General features: G+C 34.7%; 1 non-coding gene across 1 annotated transcript; it reads right to left on the bottom strand.

Moving 5' to 3' along the window:
* Window positions 1-10,990: 10,990 nt before the first annotated feature.
* On the bottom strand, window positions 10,991-11,073 carry Trnav-uac (transfer RNA valine (anticodon UAC)). Its single transcript has one exon. It is a non-coding gene; the product is annotated as a tRNA-Val (tRNA).
* Between the last annotated feature and the right edge of the window lie 6,503 nt (window positions 11,074-17,576).

Genomic DNA, 17,576 nt, shown 5'->3' with positions numbered 1-17,576 from the left:
GAAACTATCCCCGAGGAAGTCTACACATTGGATTTATTAGATTAAGTCTTTAATTCTTAAAGGGGATGTGGCTAAGGGGTAGAATTTTTACCTAGCATGTGTGAGGCCCTGGGTTCAATCCTACTACCACAAGAGAGAAAAAATGACTTTAAATCAGATATTTTAAATATGTTCACAAAACAAATAGAAGCCATGTCTAAAGAAAATATGAGAAAGATGTTTCACCAATAATAATAATAATGAGAAATTACTTTTAAAAAACCTGAACAATTCTGCTGTAGAAAGATGGAATAACTACCGGAAAATCTTTACTTCAGAGGGGCTAAAGAACAGATTTGAGCAGATAGAAAAATCAGCAAATTTCAATTTGGATTGTTTGCAATCTTCTGATGAACATGCACAATGAGAAGCTCAAAAGGAGAAGGAAAAGAGAATGCAACAGACATAATACTTGAAGGAATAAAGGCCCCAAAACTTCCTTTTTTTTTTTTTTTTTTTGAGAATGGGTCTCACTACATTATCCAGGCTAACTTCAAACTTGAGATCCTTTTGCATCGGCTTCCTAACTGTTCACCACCACATGGGGCCAAAACTTAAATCTAATGAAAACCGTTAATCTCCGCATCCAGGGAGCCCAATAAATGCCAGACAGGACAAATAAATATATCCATGCCTAAACACATTATAATCAACCTGTTGAATCTTGAAAACCAAAGGCAAGAGAATCTTGAAAGCAGTCAAAGAATCTACTCATCACATAAACCTCAATGAGATTTGAAGCAGAAACTGTGAAAGCCAAGACAGTGGAATGATTCAATAAAAATGCTAGGGGAAAAAGACTGTCAAACAAGAATTCTTGCTCCAGTAATACTAACTTCAAAAATAAAGAAGATACATTCCCAAAATATTTGTATAAACAAAGAGAGAATTTGTCACTAGGAAATCTTCCCTACAAGAAATACTATGGAGAGTCCTTTAGGCCAAAATGAGTGGACACTAGACAGTAATTGAAATCTAGATGAAAGAATAAAGAATGTCTTAACCCAATCAATAAATGGGCAAAGGAACTGAACAGGCATTTCATAAAAGAAAATAAGATCAGTCAACAAATATGTGGAAAAAATGTTCAATATCTCTAGCAACTAGATGCAAATTAAAATTACACTGAATGCCAACTCAAAGAATACAAGTAACAATAAATATTGGTGAGGATGTGGGGGAAAAGATACACTCATACATTGCTAGTGGGAATGCAAATTGGTGGAACCACTTTAGAAAGCAGTATGGAGATTCCTTGGAAAACTTGGAATGGACCCACCATTTGACCCAATTACCGCACTCCTCAGTATATAACAAAAGGACTTAAAAATCAGCATACAATGGTGATGCAGCCACATCAGTGTTTATAGCAGCTCAATTCACAATAGCTAAGCTATGGAACAAACCTAGGTGTCCTTCAACATGAATGAATGAAGAAAATGTGTATATATACATGATGGAATATTACTCAACCATAAAGAAGAAGGAAATTATGGCATTGACCAGTAATTGGAGACTCTCGTGCTAAGTGAAATAAGCTACATTAGTTTGAATTAGACATAGGGGAATGAAGGGATGGGACTGGGGATGGGACTAAGAAAGACAGTAGAGGGCTGGGGATATAGTTCAGTTGGTAGCATGCTTGCTCACAAGCCCGAGGCTCTGGGTTCAATCCCCAGCACCACAAGAAAAAAGAAAAAGAAAAAAAGTAGAATGAAACAGACATAACTTGTATGTTCATATATGAATACACAACCAGCATAACTCCACATCATGCAAACACAAGAATGGCAAGTTATATCCCATGTATGTATAATATGTCAAAATACACTCTCATGTATATCTAAAAACAAATAAAAAAATACTCTCATGTATATCTAAAAATTTTTTTAATTAACATCGATAAAGGTAATTACATAAGTAAACATAAAAGGCAATATAAATATTTTTATTTGTAAATAAGTTTTCTCCTATTTGACTTAAAAGACAACTGCATAAAACAATTATAAATCTTTTTTGCCAGGCCCAGTGGTACACACCTATAATCCCAGTAATTCAGGAGGCTGAGGCAGGAGGATTGCAAGTTTGAGGTCAGCCTCAGCAACTTGTCTCAAAATTTTTAAAAATACAAAGGACTGAGGATATAGCTCAGTGGTAACGTGTCCCTGGGTTCAATCCCCAGTACCCACCTTCAAAAAAATTGGCAGGTATATTGTATATAAAGACGTAATTTGTAAGACAATAACAAAGGGAAGAGGAATGAGGACTAAGGAAGAGAAAGGAAATTAAGCTATAGAGGAGCAAAGTTTTGTATACTACTGAACTTAAATTGTATTAATTTAAACCAGATTGTTATAACTTTTTCATTATAATCGCCAAACAACCACTGAGAAAATATTTTTTTTAAAGATGGGAAAAAAGACAAAGGAATTTAAATGATACGCTAGAAAATATGAACTTAAAACAAAAGTCACACTAATGAAGGAATTCAGGGAGGAGATTATATATATGACATAAAGAAAACAAAGACTTGCCCTTGTGATGGAGTCTAAACTTTTTACCTTCTAACCACAGCTACAACACCCTTTAGGACCTGCCCCTCCTTGCTATGACTCCCTCATCTCTGGCCACCCTTCTTCCCTGTTCTACTTCCATGATACTCAACTAAGTATATTCCTTTCCCTCTGGCCAGGGCACTCTGACACCCACTCTCCCTTTTCCTACTGATCTTTCACTTAGCTTAGTCCTCTTTTCTTCAAGTTTCCAAAAAGTTCACCAGACCAGCTCCTCCCCAAGCTACCTGTGGTTTTCGCTTTTGTGAAATTCATCATGTTTATATTCGGATGCCCATGAAGACAGGTTCATTTCTGTTAGTTCACTGCCATCTCCTTAGCAGTACCTGACCTAAGTGTGTGTAGGTGGTTGGGGGGTCATCTCAATATATATTTGTTCATTAAACTTGTTGGATAAATAATAGAAATGTTTAAGGACTTTCAAGCTTACTGCCTTTCAGGTCATGGATTTGTATTAAAATAAAGACTTGGGGCAGGGGTTGTGGCTCAGTGATAGAGCACTTGCCTAGCATGTGTAAGGCACTGGGATCAATTCTCAGCACCACTTGCAAATAAATGAATAAAATAAAGTTCTATCAATATCTAAAAGAAATTTAAAAAAATAAAGACTTACTGTAAGTTGAAAGAAGGAAAGAAAAGAATAGCAAATTGGCAAATGTAAATGTTCTGCCTTATCAGTAACTACATTAAATGTAAATGGATTAAACATTCCAATTATAAGGCAGAAATAAGCAGGATGGAAATTAAAATGGCATATTAGAAAGTATGTATTTAATGTAACAAAAACCAACAGTAATGAAGGAATAGAGGAACAAAAAACGGTGGCATAAAGAAGACAACAGCAAAATGGCAAATATAATCACATTAAATATAAATGGGATAAACACTCCCTTTATAAGGTAGAAAAGGCAGAATGGACTAGCAAAAAAATGATCCAACTATATTCTGTCCACAGGAGACAAAAATTTAGATTCAGTCACAAATAGTTAGAAATTTAAAAGATAAAAAAATATACATATCAGGGGCTGGGGAGATAGCTCAGTCGGTAGGGTGCTTGCCTTGTAAGCACAAGGCCCTGGGTTTGATCCCCAGCACCCAAAAAAAAGAAAGAAAGAAAGAAAGAAAGAAAAATACACATATCAGAAAAACCACTTTAGAATTTGTTCTAGCATTTTTCAAAATAACCTTTAAAAAACAATTACTATTTGACCTGGCAACTCCATTTTAAATATTTACTTAAAAATATATGTGTACACCAATAATTGAATGTGATAGTTTATAGTAACTTTATTAATAAAAGCTCCAGATGGAAAACAATCCAAATGTTTGTGAACTGGTGAGTGGATAAAGTGTGGTAGATCTTTAGTATGTAATCTTACTCAGCAATAAAAAGGAAACTTCTTATACATGTAACAACATGAATGAATTTCAAAAATACCATGCTAAGAAAATGAAATGAAGGGTTGGGGATATAGCTCAGTTGGTAGAATGCTTGCCTCGCAAGCACAAGGCCCTGGGTTCAATCCCCAGCACTGCCAAAAAAAAAAAAAAAAAAAAAAGAAAATGAAATGAGACTTAAGAGTACACACTATAAAATACCACTTCAGTGGAACTCTAAACAAATCAAATCTATATAGTGACAGTGCCTCAGATGTCTTGGTGATTCACAGTGGAGTTATGTGGGAAAATTGACAGCACAGAGGCATTGTTACTGGAATCAAATGAGTGTGCTGCCTGCTGCTAGGAGTGACCACAAATTTGGGAGACACAGGTGGTGGAAGGAATCAGTTTCATTCAAACCTGACCCTGAGGAAGATGGGAATTTTTACCTCAAATCTCTATCTTAGTGAGAAGCTCAAGGTGAAAAGGGCTTTTATTGAAGAAAAATAGTGTACAGTGAGACACCTGACAGGAAATCTACACCCAGGGCCTTCCTCTCTAGAATAACTTGTCTCCTTTTCATCCACTTGGAAGAAGCATAGAAGACTTTGGCCACCTGGGACCAACACCTGAATTTTTTCTTTTTTTCACATTGTCACATTACTTTCTGCAAGTTAATTCATATGCTTTGCATTAGTTGATGATAGGACAGAGGCTATTTACCATAGAACTTTCAGGATGAAGAGGTGCTTGCCTTTATTCCAGCCACTCAGAATACTGAGGCAGGAGGATCGCCAGATCAGCCTGGGCAATTTAGTGAGACCCTGTCTCATAATAAAATTTTAAAATGGCTGGGGATATGGAGTACTTCCTATCATGCATGTGGCCCTGTGCTCAATTCCCAGAACTGCAAAAAAGAAAAAGAGAATAAAGAACAGAGGGAGACATTATGGAGGCCTCTCTTTAGAATTTAGAATACTGGGCAAAAGGAATGGGTTGTTAAAAGATTAGAGTTAGGAGTTGAAAGTAATTGTGCTAAGCTTCCAGAAGGAGCTTCTCTGCAACAGGTGAGACACCCATCCTCCCATTAGGAATCAAACCTGGAACCCTTCTCATTCTAGGCAGTCACTCTACACTGAGCTACATCCCCACCCATTTTGAATTTTGAGCCAGGGTCTTGCTAAATTGTCGAGGCTGGCCTCCAATTTGTGATCTTCCTACCTCAGTCTCAAGCCTCCAAAGTGTTTAGAATTACAGGCATGCACCACTATGCCTGGCATGAGAGAAATTTTTGAGTTGTTATAAATATCTTTGTATTTATTAATATTTTTATTATTTTACAATATCTTTATTGTAGTAATGGTTTGTCAAAATCCATTAAACTGCATGAGAAAAATAGTTGCCTCTTATCATAATTTATTCCTCTATAAAGTTGCTTAAAAAGAAGAAAAACTCGAATTTGTTATTTTCCCCTTTTCCTTCAGTCATACTTAGCAGTTAAACCACGCTTTTTGTGCCTTAGTCTTCAAATCAATTCCATTCTTCCTCTCATCTCCAAGCCCCAAACTGTACCTGTCACTTGGGGGGAAAGGGTCAGTCAATAACACTCGTTTCCTTATAGAGGTCTTGGGTTCATTGTCTCCATTCAGCAAAGAATTGAAGACTAGGACACAGAAGGACAGAGATTTATTGCAAGTGAAAGCAACAGACTTCCCCAAAGAGAAGGAGCCCCAGAGCTTAGAGTCCATTAGAACATTTTTGGATTGTTCTTTTGATGGTCTCTGGAATTCCTCCTTTTCTTATCTTCTCTCCTTTCAATGCTCTCCTCTCTATTGTTCATTGATATTCCCCATGTTCATGCATCTATTTTCGTTTATATATTCGATATATATTTCGTTTATATATCCCCCACTTAGGTTCATGCATCTATTTTCATGTTCATGTTCATGTTCATGCATCTATTTTCATTTATATATTCGATATATATTTCATTTATATATCCTCCACTTAGGTGTACAAATACAGAAGTATCTATCACATTCCCCACTTGTGTAAATGAGCACTTTCGTAAACCAGGAAGTTGACCTCAGTGGAGGACCTTCATGCTCCTATGGTCTGAACCTGCCCCCTGCTTCCTCACTTGCCATCTTGCCTGGGCTGCCTAAGCCCTTCTATATCTCCCTCACGCTCATGTAATCCTATCCTGTAATCCCATTCTATTATCCTTAACTTACTTATCTGCCTTCTCATCTAACCTTTAAACTTCTTAAAAATCAAGAGCATGAGTTGTCATAATGGGTGCTAAAAATTAATGTTGAATATTGGAGACATTTTTGTGTTTTGTTTACAAAGTATTTTGCTTACAAAGAATACTTAAAAGATGAATATTTTACTGCCAGATACAGTTCCTCTTGAAATAATCAGTTCTTTAAGAACAAATAACAAAATGTATCAAATTCTATATGGCTATGTGTTTGATATGAATATTACTGATAATGCTTAAAGCATTCATTGTTTTCTTAGTTACAGAGTCTTCTTAAAAGAACTATAGTATACAGAATTGTAAAATATTTAATATATTTCCTAAAATCACAAATTGCCAAAAGGTCACATTACTAAATGTATAATAATGTGAACTGTGCCAGAGAGAAACTTGCCTGCTCATTTGTTGTTATTCTGTGAACCTGGCAAGTTTATTAAATGAATGAATGACTCTGGCTAGTAGCATTAAAACTACATACCTGTTTATAACCTTAAAATGCATCAAGTTTATTACTAAATGTCTTCCTATTATAAAGAGCTCTAAGGATAACTCCTTTCACATACAAAGTCTGATTACATGTCTAATAAGTTATTATGGTAAATTTTTAGTTAACCCAGCTTTATAATTATGAATATCAAAAAAGGACTGTTGCTATTTGAATTTTTAAGATATGTTTTTAAAGAATTTGAGAAACACATTGTTTTCTGTTCAAAATTCAAAATTGGTTATAATTGTTAAACCTAATTATAGTTTTTGAGTTATGCAGTTTTTGAGTATTATAAATAAATATAGATCCAGCACAAGAGAAAGAAAAAAATAGGAAAATATTTACATTCTAAAGTACAGTGAATTAATTTAGTGTATAAAGCCAATAGAATAATGGTTACTTCTGCCAGATGGTATTTTACATTTTGATAAAAAGATATATTCTTAATCATATATGTCAAGGAAAAGCGACCATATGTTGTTAAACACTTCCAATTTGTCATTTAATTTAAAAGGCACTACTGATTTTGCCACAATTTTGGGGTGGGGGAGCAATGTGATATAAGTATCCTTGATGTCAATAAAATTTCGAGTAATTTCCTTAGTTCTTTTTAACTGTTTGAGCAAATAATTCAATGAAGAATTGCCTTAGCATCTGCAAGGAAAAGACTCCATAAAGAGTATACATTCAAGTATATATTCAAGTTACAACCAGGTAAGAAGCATAACCCTCTGTTTTCAAGGATGCTGTAGAACTTAATTTATTGTATTCTAGTAAACTACATAGAATATAGAGAGTAACAAATGATTACATATTTATTTGCCTTAAATTCAGAAACCCAGTAGAATTTTAAGATTAAGAGAGAGATTATTTACATTGCAAAAATACTTTCTACTTTTTTAATGAAAGAAATCTTATGGAAGACCCAGAAATCATGTTCAATCTATAATGAAAAATGAAACTAATATTTGATAATTATTAAAACAAAGGTGGTATGTGCTTTTGTTTCCTCCACTTTTTTGAAAAGAGAATTTTATAGGCACCCTTACTCTGCACTCCTCCACTTATTTCTCTTCTCATGCTACAGGGCTCCATGGATGATTTCTTTCTGGCAGAATTAGAGTCTGAATTACCATCTACATGATGAAGGCTTGCACATTTCTATTTTCTGTGCATATCTCTTCTCCAGGCCTTTTCAGTGTTATAGAACTGTGTCATATTTATCCATTCTCCAGTTGATGGACATTTGGGTTCTTTCCAAGTTTTTCCTGTTATAAACAATACTGCTATGAATATTCTAGGTGTCCCCTGATGATCTGACCAAGAGATTCTCAAGCGTATATGCCTAGAAGCAAAATCATTGCATTTTAATACTTGTCAGTTTTACTAGATAATAACAAATTGAATTCCAATATAATGTTCAAAATGTTTCCATATTGCAATAATCAATGCTGTTGTACTGCTAATTTTTGCCATCTAATGGCAATAGAATGATATGTTACTTTAATTTGCAAGTTCTTTATTACTAATGGGGTTGAGCACCTTTCATATGTTTGTGCGCTATTCATATTTTTTTCTTTTTAAATTGCCAATTCATAACTTTAGTATATTTTTCTCCTTTGGAGTTATTTGTCCTTTTTTGCATACTTTCAATCTCTTTATTTTTCACCACAGTAAGATGAAACCTAAAGAAGATACATGACATGGGAAAGGTCATACAGTTAAACAGTTTATTAGCAAAAATGTGATAGAGTCAAAATTAATAGTAACCAGTGATATTTTGTGTGTGGGAAAACAATTTATGTGCAAACAATGTCATTTCCTTCTATATTATAATTTTATTTTTCTAAAGTGAAAAAAAGTAAAAGATTAGATTTCAGTGACACTCAAGATTGTATTCTGGCTGGGCACATGGTATATACCTGTAATCCCTACAACATGGTGGACTGAGACAAGGAGGATCCCAAGTTCAAGGCCAACCTGGATAATTTAGCCAGAATGTTTTAGACAGCTGTTTACAGCTGTGATCAAAAGAGTTGACAAAAACAGAGGATGAAAAACTTCTTGGGAGGCTCACAGTTTTAGAGGTCTCAGTGCATAGGTGACCATCTCCATTGCTGTGTGCCTGAAGTGAGGGAGAATATCATGGCAGAGGGGATGGCAGAGGAAAGCAGCTCAGGACATGACAATCAGGCAACAGAGAGTGTGCTCTACTCATAAGGGACATAATATGCACCCCGAAGGCACACCCCAATGACCCACCTCCTCTAGTCACACACTACCTACCTACAGTAACCGTCTAGTTAATCCCTATCAGATCAGAGGGTTAATTCACTGATTAGGATAAAACTCTTATAACCAGATCATTTCACATCTAAACTTTTTTTTTACATTATCTAACACATGAGCTTTTGGAGGACACTTCATTTCTAAACCATAACATATTCAAAATTTTAAAAATAAAATAAAAAGGACTGGGGATGTAGTTCAGTGGTAGAACAACCCTGAATTCAATCCCCAGTATTGCAAAATTGTAGTAGTAGTAATACTACTACTGCTACTAGTAATAGTACTGGAAAGTTATTTCAGGGAGACTGCAACTATGGTGAACTTTGAGAAATCACAGATCCATACATTATATTTGCAAATAATAAAGAAAATGTATGAACAATAATCCTGGAAACTTGAGTTTCTGCAGTGGAGAAATGTGTAAAAAGATTTACAGATGAATTTGATCTTTCTACTCATTCTGATCTATCTACTCACTGTCTGAAGAGAGAGGTAAAAAACAAAATATGAAATAAATTGAAGGGAATTCAAGTAGAGTAGAGGAAGAGGTTCAGGGAGCGGAAGGAAAGGAGGATCAGGGAAAGTACAGGGAATGAAATTGAGCAAATGTTATGTGCATGTATGAATATGTCACAATGAATCTCACTATTATGTATAGTTATAATGCACCAATAGAAACATTTTTAAATAAAGCAAAATACAATGTATTTCTCATTGTTTGTCATGAGTACCACAGATGGTACAAAAGATAATTTTAGATGGTTCAAGGACACTTTTTATATCAATAGTGATACATTTATTTTTATATATTATAGAAAAATATATAAAGAACATAGCCAATCTGTGATTTCACAGTTATTATTGCTGGAGACAATGCTCAATAACTTTTAAAAACTTTTATTTTTAAACTAAATGACACAATTGGTATATAGATAGGAAAAAAATTATGATAAAGGTACATAAATGATGAAAATTTAGGAAACACTATACAATGATTTTGATAGTAGATAGACCTGGGTTCATAAATTGACTCTATTACTTCCTATTTATGTGAATTTGACCAAATTATTTATTTTCATTGGCTATATTGATTAGTACATCAGTTGTTCTAGCAAAGACCAAAATAGTAACGACTAGTAAACAAGTTACAACGTTTCTTCCTCCTATGAAATCTTAAAATTTAAGGTGGTGAGAATTAGGGTGGCACTGTTCCATGAGGTCATCCAGGAGTCGGGATCCTACCTAGGTGCACCATTATCTTCTCACACTGTAGTATGTAGAAAGAGAAAAAGAGGAGATATTAAAAGCAGGAGCTAGAACTTATACATATCACTTCTGTTTGCATTCTAATGATTTACTGCAAAAGAAACTCATCTATAGTGGGCACTCGACTTCGGACATCAAGCAACAAAGGACAAAGATTAGAGAGAGATGGAAAACAAATGAAGAGAGCTCCTAGTTCCTCTAGTTGTCCCAGTTTACTGTGTGGGGAAAGTTTCCAGGCCTCAGCACAGAAGGAAGAGCTCACAAAAAGCCTAGACAGAGGTCTACCTGTGTTGAAGAGACAGGTGGGGCTGGGGAAGGCAAGGAGGCAGGGCAGCATATGCAGGACAGTTTTCAAAAAGGAGAGAGATGCACTGGGAGATCTGAGAGTGAATCAGCAGAGAGGCTCCCTAGTGCATTTAGTTGAGTGGTACATGGATATGGCTGGGGAAAGAACTATGTGAAAGGATTAGGGGGAACAGCAGCCAAGGAATAATGCCTGTTCCTGCAGCTAAACTTCAGAAAAACTTGTAATGAATTAGTAGTAATAAATCAGATAGAGCTCCAACAAGGGTATATGCTTCAGGAGTGGGGAATAATTAGTCCTAGACCAAACAGAAATCTATTGCTACTTAAAAAACTTAAAAGCAAGAACTTTTTTTATGAATCAAACTGTGGATCGACATGATTTTTTTTTGGGGGGGTGGGGGTGGGCTGGGGATTGAACCCAGGGCCTTGTGCTTGTAAGGCAAGCACTCTACCAACTGAGCTATCTCCCCAGCCCCTCAACATGATTTTATGAATCAAAATTAATCAAACTGTTTGCAAGTGACTGAACCAGACTCAATATTATCAATTCCCCCAAGCTGATTCATATGGGAATTTATATGGAAATGTAAAGGACTTAGAATAACCAAAATGCCCTGAAAAAGAATGAAATTGAAGGACTTATACTACCTGACTCCAAGACTCAAAACAATAATAATCCACACTGTGGTATTGACAGTTTTAGGATCAAATCCCAGTTTCTTCTCTTGTTTTTCTCAGGCAAATCATTTAATCTCCTTTTTTTTTTTTCAGTTTTATCATCTTTAAAATCAAAATAATAATGTTAACAATCTCACAGGGTTCTGTGACTAAGTGAAATAGCATATATGAAACTGTTAAACGGTTTGGATGTGAGGTGTCCCCAAAAGCTCACATGTGAGACAATGCAAGAAGGTTCAGAGGAGAAATGACTGGGATGCAAGAATCTTAACCCAATCAGTGAATCAATCCCTGATGGGATTAATTGAAGTGGTAGGGTGTGGCTGGAGGAGGTGGGAATTGGGGAGCAGCTATGGGGTATATATTTTGTATATGGAGAGTAGAGTTTCTGCTTCCTAATGATGTGAACTGCTTCCCCCTACAACGCTCTTCTGCTATGATGTTCTGCCTCACCTTCTATGGAGCCGGCCTTCTATGGACTAAGATCTCTGAAACTGTGAGCCCTCAAGTAAACCTTCCTTCCTTTAAAATTGTCCTGGTCAGATCATTTAGTCACAGCAGCGAAAAAGCTGACTAAAACAGAAACATTCAATATGACACTATACTATATGCCAATTTTTATTATGTACTAGACACAGGCTCCGTAGAGTATGGGCTGTGTCTGTCTTCATTATCATCATATTCTTAGGACCTTAGAAGGAAATTTGGGTTCAACTATCTTAACCAAAGAGCTTGCAATAGACCAGTTACATATATAGTTAAGGAACTTAAGCTATTATCTAAAAGTTCAACAGAACCACTTTTCAAATGATGAAAATGAATTCAGAGAACTGAGGTCTGAATCCCAGGTCACTGTTTCCTAAAATAGCACATTTCCTCTTTTATTCTCATATACTTCTGCCTTGGCTTTGGAATACCTTACATGTTTATTTGTGGAGGATTTAAAAAACAGTTTATAAAAAGCAGTGTGCATAGGATAGTATTAGAATTAAGCATATCCAGCTTGAAAAACATTTCAAAAAGTATAATGTGACAAGCAGAACTGATCTAACGATTTAAAATTTACTCCTAATAACCCAAATTTCAAGTGATAGATGGTGTTAACTATGAGGTAAAGTTCAAATTTCATAACAGAATAGTTATAAAAGTTGTGGCAGCCTATTATCTGGAATATACAGATATGTGAAAAATGCCATTTAACATAATATTGGGTCATTTGCATAGAATTTTGTTCATAAGAATTTCAAATTAAATTATCTGATGATTACTATTTCACACTCTTTCTAGAATCTACTCCTTTCACTTTGCAGTGAGACTGGATCCTGCTTATCATGTTTCAAAACCCAACATAAATATTCCCTAACAAATCCTTAAAACCATTTAAAAATCACCTAACCCCCTTTTACTGGTGTTACAAAGTACTAGATCAATTTAAAAACCTCCCCACTGTTGGTAGATTTTGTTTGTTTTTATTTGAAAATATTCATGTTCCAGTTTTGAGCTAATTTTGCCATAAATATTTCTAATTTCAACTGTTTTTACAATGAAGTTGAAACTAATGTAATTCTTCCAGTGTAGTCAGGAGAATAATGATTGATGATCCACAACTATAGATTGACTCCAAGTACACAGGAGCTAATAAATAATAAATTTAATTTTAATCTTTAAAAAAATCAAATTCCATTTTGCTAGGTAAGAGTCATGACATTGTCTCTGCTCATTCCAAAGAGTTAGTCTTGTCGGTATAATGTTCTACTTCTGAAATTTTCATGGCCACATCCAATGTATGTAATGTATTTCCATCCTATTACATCTACCTACAATTATGAAGCTCACCAGAATATCCATGTTTTTCATTTGCATACTTACTGAAAAACCCCCATTCTTTTTCTAATAGACATATGCAGGGATGTAATCTCTTCCTATTTGTGGCATTTAACTAGGTCCCTTTTAGAATCTTTTATCTAACTTTTATCTTCATATTTTAAGAAAAAGAAAAAGTAACAATAATTGTTTTAATAATAGAACACATGAATAAAGATGAGAATGATTTGTTTTTTTTCCTTAACCTAGAAAATAAAACTAGAAAAGAAGTCAAGGGAATGCTAAGTTGTTCCCCCCGAAATGCTGAATATTCTTTACCCCATAGAGGAAGGAGTATAATAATTTTGAACAGCTTATTAATTATAAATACAGGCTTATATCAGCTGTAAGGATAGAATAAAGTATTTTGGCTCTTAACTGCTTTGAAATAAGTAAGATGAATGGGGTGGGGGTAGCCAATTTTTGGAGTGATAATGTCTTATCTTTCACTTATGATGTGGGGAATTTGTAGGTGAAAAAAACAAAAAGTTCTTCCTCTAAAATTGTTAGGGTACAGAATAGTCAAGAGGAAGGAGGGGCTGGAGAGATAGCTCAGTTGGTAAAGCGCTTGACTTGTAAGCACAAGGCCCTGGGTTCTATCCCCAGCACCACCAAAAAAAAAAAAAAAAAGAAAGGAGAAGAGGGAAGATCTAACAACCTAGTATTTCAGGACTGTGACATTTTGTGAATGTACATAAGTGATCATTTGGAGACACCATTTATGTGTCTTCCTGCTTAAAATAATTGACTACATCAAATGTCTATTGAAGGACCCAACCAACTGACTTTAATTCTTTAATTTCAGGATTCAAAGAAGTATATCATTTGCTTTTTTTTAATATGCAAAATACTGTTTGCATAAAATTTTACTCTCTTAAGAGTTGGAGTAGAAATTATTTTTCTTAATTTTACAAAATCCTCAAACTGACACTTTGTTCCTATTTTAAGAGTGAAAATATTAGTGAGTCATTGGTTAGGACTTAAAGTTTCCAATCCTTTTATAAAATAAACTTGATCCACTTAAAAGCATGTGGATTAAATCAAAATGTGTTAAGTATCAGAAAATGTAGCTCCAGTTAAACTTCAAAGGCTTTCTTAGCCTCTAATGAAGTAGTTTAAACAAAATCATCTTTGTTGAAAGATATTAATTAGGTCTATAAAGAGTCCTATTATTAGAGTATAACTATTTTGTAATGAACTTTTTGATATGCAGACTCGTTCACTATAAATCTAATCTTTATATTAATTTTCTTTGCATTTTGTGATTTCTTTGTGCAATTATTGTGGATATAATAAATTAGGCAATAACCTTAACACCTGGAAATGTTAGTGTAATAGGTGAATTTCCTAACAATTGGGGTGAAATGAGCTTATTCCTGGAGAAAAGTTAATATTTGTTCATAAAATGACAAAAAATTCCTTACAGATAGGTGGTTATTTTAAAATATATCTCCATTGTTCAATAATAAGATTGAAAGTCATAATTCTGAGAGTACATATCACTTGATTAAGAATAAATAAAGATAAATTATTTTCTTACTTAGATAATTATATTTTCAAACAAAATTGGGTTATTGATGCTTAACAAGAGCAATTAAGGTATTAGTCAGTCTAACTAAAACAGTTTTAAATTTTTAAAAATTTTTTTAGTAGTAGATGGACACAATACCTTTATTTTATTTATTAATTTTTATGTGGTGCTGAGGATCAAACCCAGTGCCTCACACATGCTAGGCAAGTGCTCTACCACTGAACTACAGTCCCAGCTCCCTAACTAAAATATTTTAAAATAATGTTAACACAATGCAACATCAAAACGATGTATATAATTTTATACATGTGAATTTCTTCATGAAATAATTTTATGAGACTAGAATACAAAAAAGCTTTCTGGAGTTGTAATACTAACCATTAGATCTGTGCTATGGGATTTCTTTAAGGGAGACACCTTACAATAAGATGCTTTAGAAATTAAGATGAAGTTAATACATTATGACAGATTTCAACTTTGAAATCTAATGAATTTATAATCATTTAGAGGAATTTAAAAATAACTTCTAACAAAACATATTGTATATTTCTTTGAAACATCTATTCAGTTTTTTTAACCTGTGCATATTTCAACTCTACAGAGCTATCGTATATAATTAAATAATCAATAATGAGACACATGCAAAAGATTTAAATATCAATCAAAACTACTAAGAACCAAGGGCTAATGATGTGACTCAGTGGTAGAGCTGTTGCCTAGTGTATGTGGGTGCAGAGGGTTTGGGGTTCCATCCCCAGTTCTACAGGGGGAAAATTATGGTGAAAACCACTTAGAACTTAGAAAGTGAAAAATATCAGTAGAATATTCACTTAGTTACTATTGCTAGTCTAGAGTTTCATTTAATCTTAACAAAGGGATAGTAAAAATTAAAAAAAAGTAGCACAAGAGGTCTGAATCTCCTTATGCTGTTGAATTTTTTACTTTAAGTCATTTAGCTCTGGTCTTTGGTGTGCAGGAATAGAAAGTGGTTTTCCACTTCTTCCTCTTCTTTTTTTTTTTTGTTTGTTTGGTGTGGGGGGGATATAGGGGATTGAACTCAGGGGCACTCAAACACTGAGCCACATCCCCAGCCCTACTTTGTATCTTATTTAGAGACAGGGCCTCACTGAGTTGCTTAGCGCTTCGCTTTTGCTGAGGCTGGCTTTGAACTCACTCTTCCTCTTCCTATCCTTATCTAACAATGAAACATTTTGTCAAATGGAACCTTAATAGGGCACCCATCTATGAAACAGATAGATATAGAGCTACTTTGTTGAGGTGGAGAGTTGGGAAAACCTGGATCCCTCTGCTGTGTTTATGTTTTTTTTCCCCTTTTCTTTTTCTAGGTAAAAATTTTAAAAAACATTAATCCTTTATTTTTGCTTCTAGGTTGCATATACTCAGAAGAGGATTTTCTTGCATGCTATAATTTGAATATGAATGCCACCCAACGTTTGATGTGTTGGGGATAGACCTGATCCCCAGGGACCAGAGTAGAGCTACTAGGAGGTGGTAAAACCTATAAGAGGTAGAACCAAATGGGGAGTGTTAAGATAATTGTAGGTGTGCCCTTGAAGGGAATTCTGGGACACCATCCCCTTCCTCTCTCCTCCTTTACTTCCTGGCTATGAGGTAAGCAGTTCTACTCTTCCATGGTATACTAGCTTTCCATTGTTGTGACAATATATGTGAGAAAAGCAACTTAAAGGAGAAAATTTTTTATTTTAACTCACAGATTCAGAGGTTTCAGCCCTTGAGCACCTGCTACCATCACTTTGGGCTCGAGGTGAGGCTAAACATCACAGTGGGGAGTGTGTGGTGAAACAAACCTGTACCTGGGAAACAGAATGGGATTGGGGAGAGGCCAGGTACAATATATATCCATCAAACACACTTTCAGTGACCTATTTTCTCCAACTAGGCCCTACCTCCTAACCTTTCCATCACTTCCAAATACAGCTATTGGCTGTGAACAAAGTCTTCAACACATGTGCTTTTGGCGATATTCCAGAGGCAAACTATAACATATAAACTCCCACCATGATGTGCTGACTTGCTGCAGGCCCAAAGCAATGGAATCAACCGGTCATGAGCTGGACCCTCCAAAACTGTGAGCCAAAACAAACCTTTTCTCTTTATAAAGTGATTATCTCAGGTATTTGTTACAGTGATGGAAAGCTGACTCACAATGTAAATTTTTAAAAATATTCATCTTTTCCTTCTTCAAAGACTTTTACATCCAAAACCTTTATGTATTTGAATTTTATTTTGATGTAAGAAATTAAGTAAGGGATCCAAATGCTCATTTGTTAAGATCACTACCTAGTTATTCCTCTATTACTAGGTAATTTGTCTGTATTCTACTGATTTAAAATGTCGCCTTTCCCATGTAATAAATTCTCACGTATCAAATCTATTCCTAGTTTCTGGTAGTTGAGTTTTAGGGTTGCATCTATTTCTTTCCCATTCTGCTATTCACCAATGGCCAAGAAGGACAAACATAGTTCTGCTTCTTGTTTTGTTTTTTTTAATTGTAAAGACTTTCAGTTCTGTACACTAATTGTTTGGTTTTTGTTTACTTTTGCATGCCACATTTTCCAGTCTTTATTGCAATCCACAAAAAAAAAAAAAGTAATCTACTGTATTTGCAATAGAATAAAACATGCATAATATATTTACTTAATGATTAAATCATCAGTTCTGGATCCAGAGCAAGGACAAAGGTGTTACTTATTCTGTAGTGTTGTTGTGAGGATTAAGTGACTTAATATTTGTAAAGTACCTAGTACTATGTCTTCATCCATTTTCTGTTGCTGTAGCAAAATACCTGAGACTGGGTAATTTAAAAGAACAGAGGTTTAGTTGGTTCATGGTCCTGGAGGCCAGAAAGTCCAAGAGCAT

The sequence above is a fragment of the Sciurus carolinensis genome, chromosome 3 (genome assembly GCF_902686445.1).
Source record: "Sciurus carolinensis chromosome 3, mSciCar1.2, whole genome shotgun sequence".
NCBI classification, from domain to species: domain Eukaryota; kingdom Metazoa; phylum Chordata; class Mammalia; order Rodentia; family Sciuridae; genus Sciurus; species Sciurus carolinensis.
The sequence above is the reverse complement of the archived record's forward strand: the minus strand, read 5'-3'. Positions and strand labels throughout refer to the sequence as shown.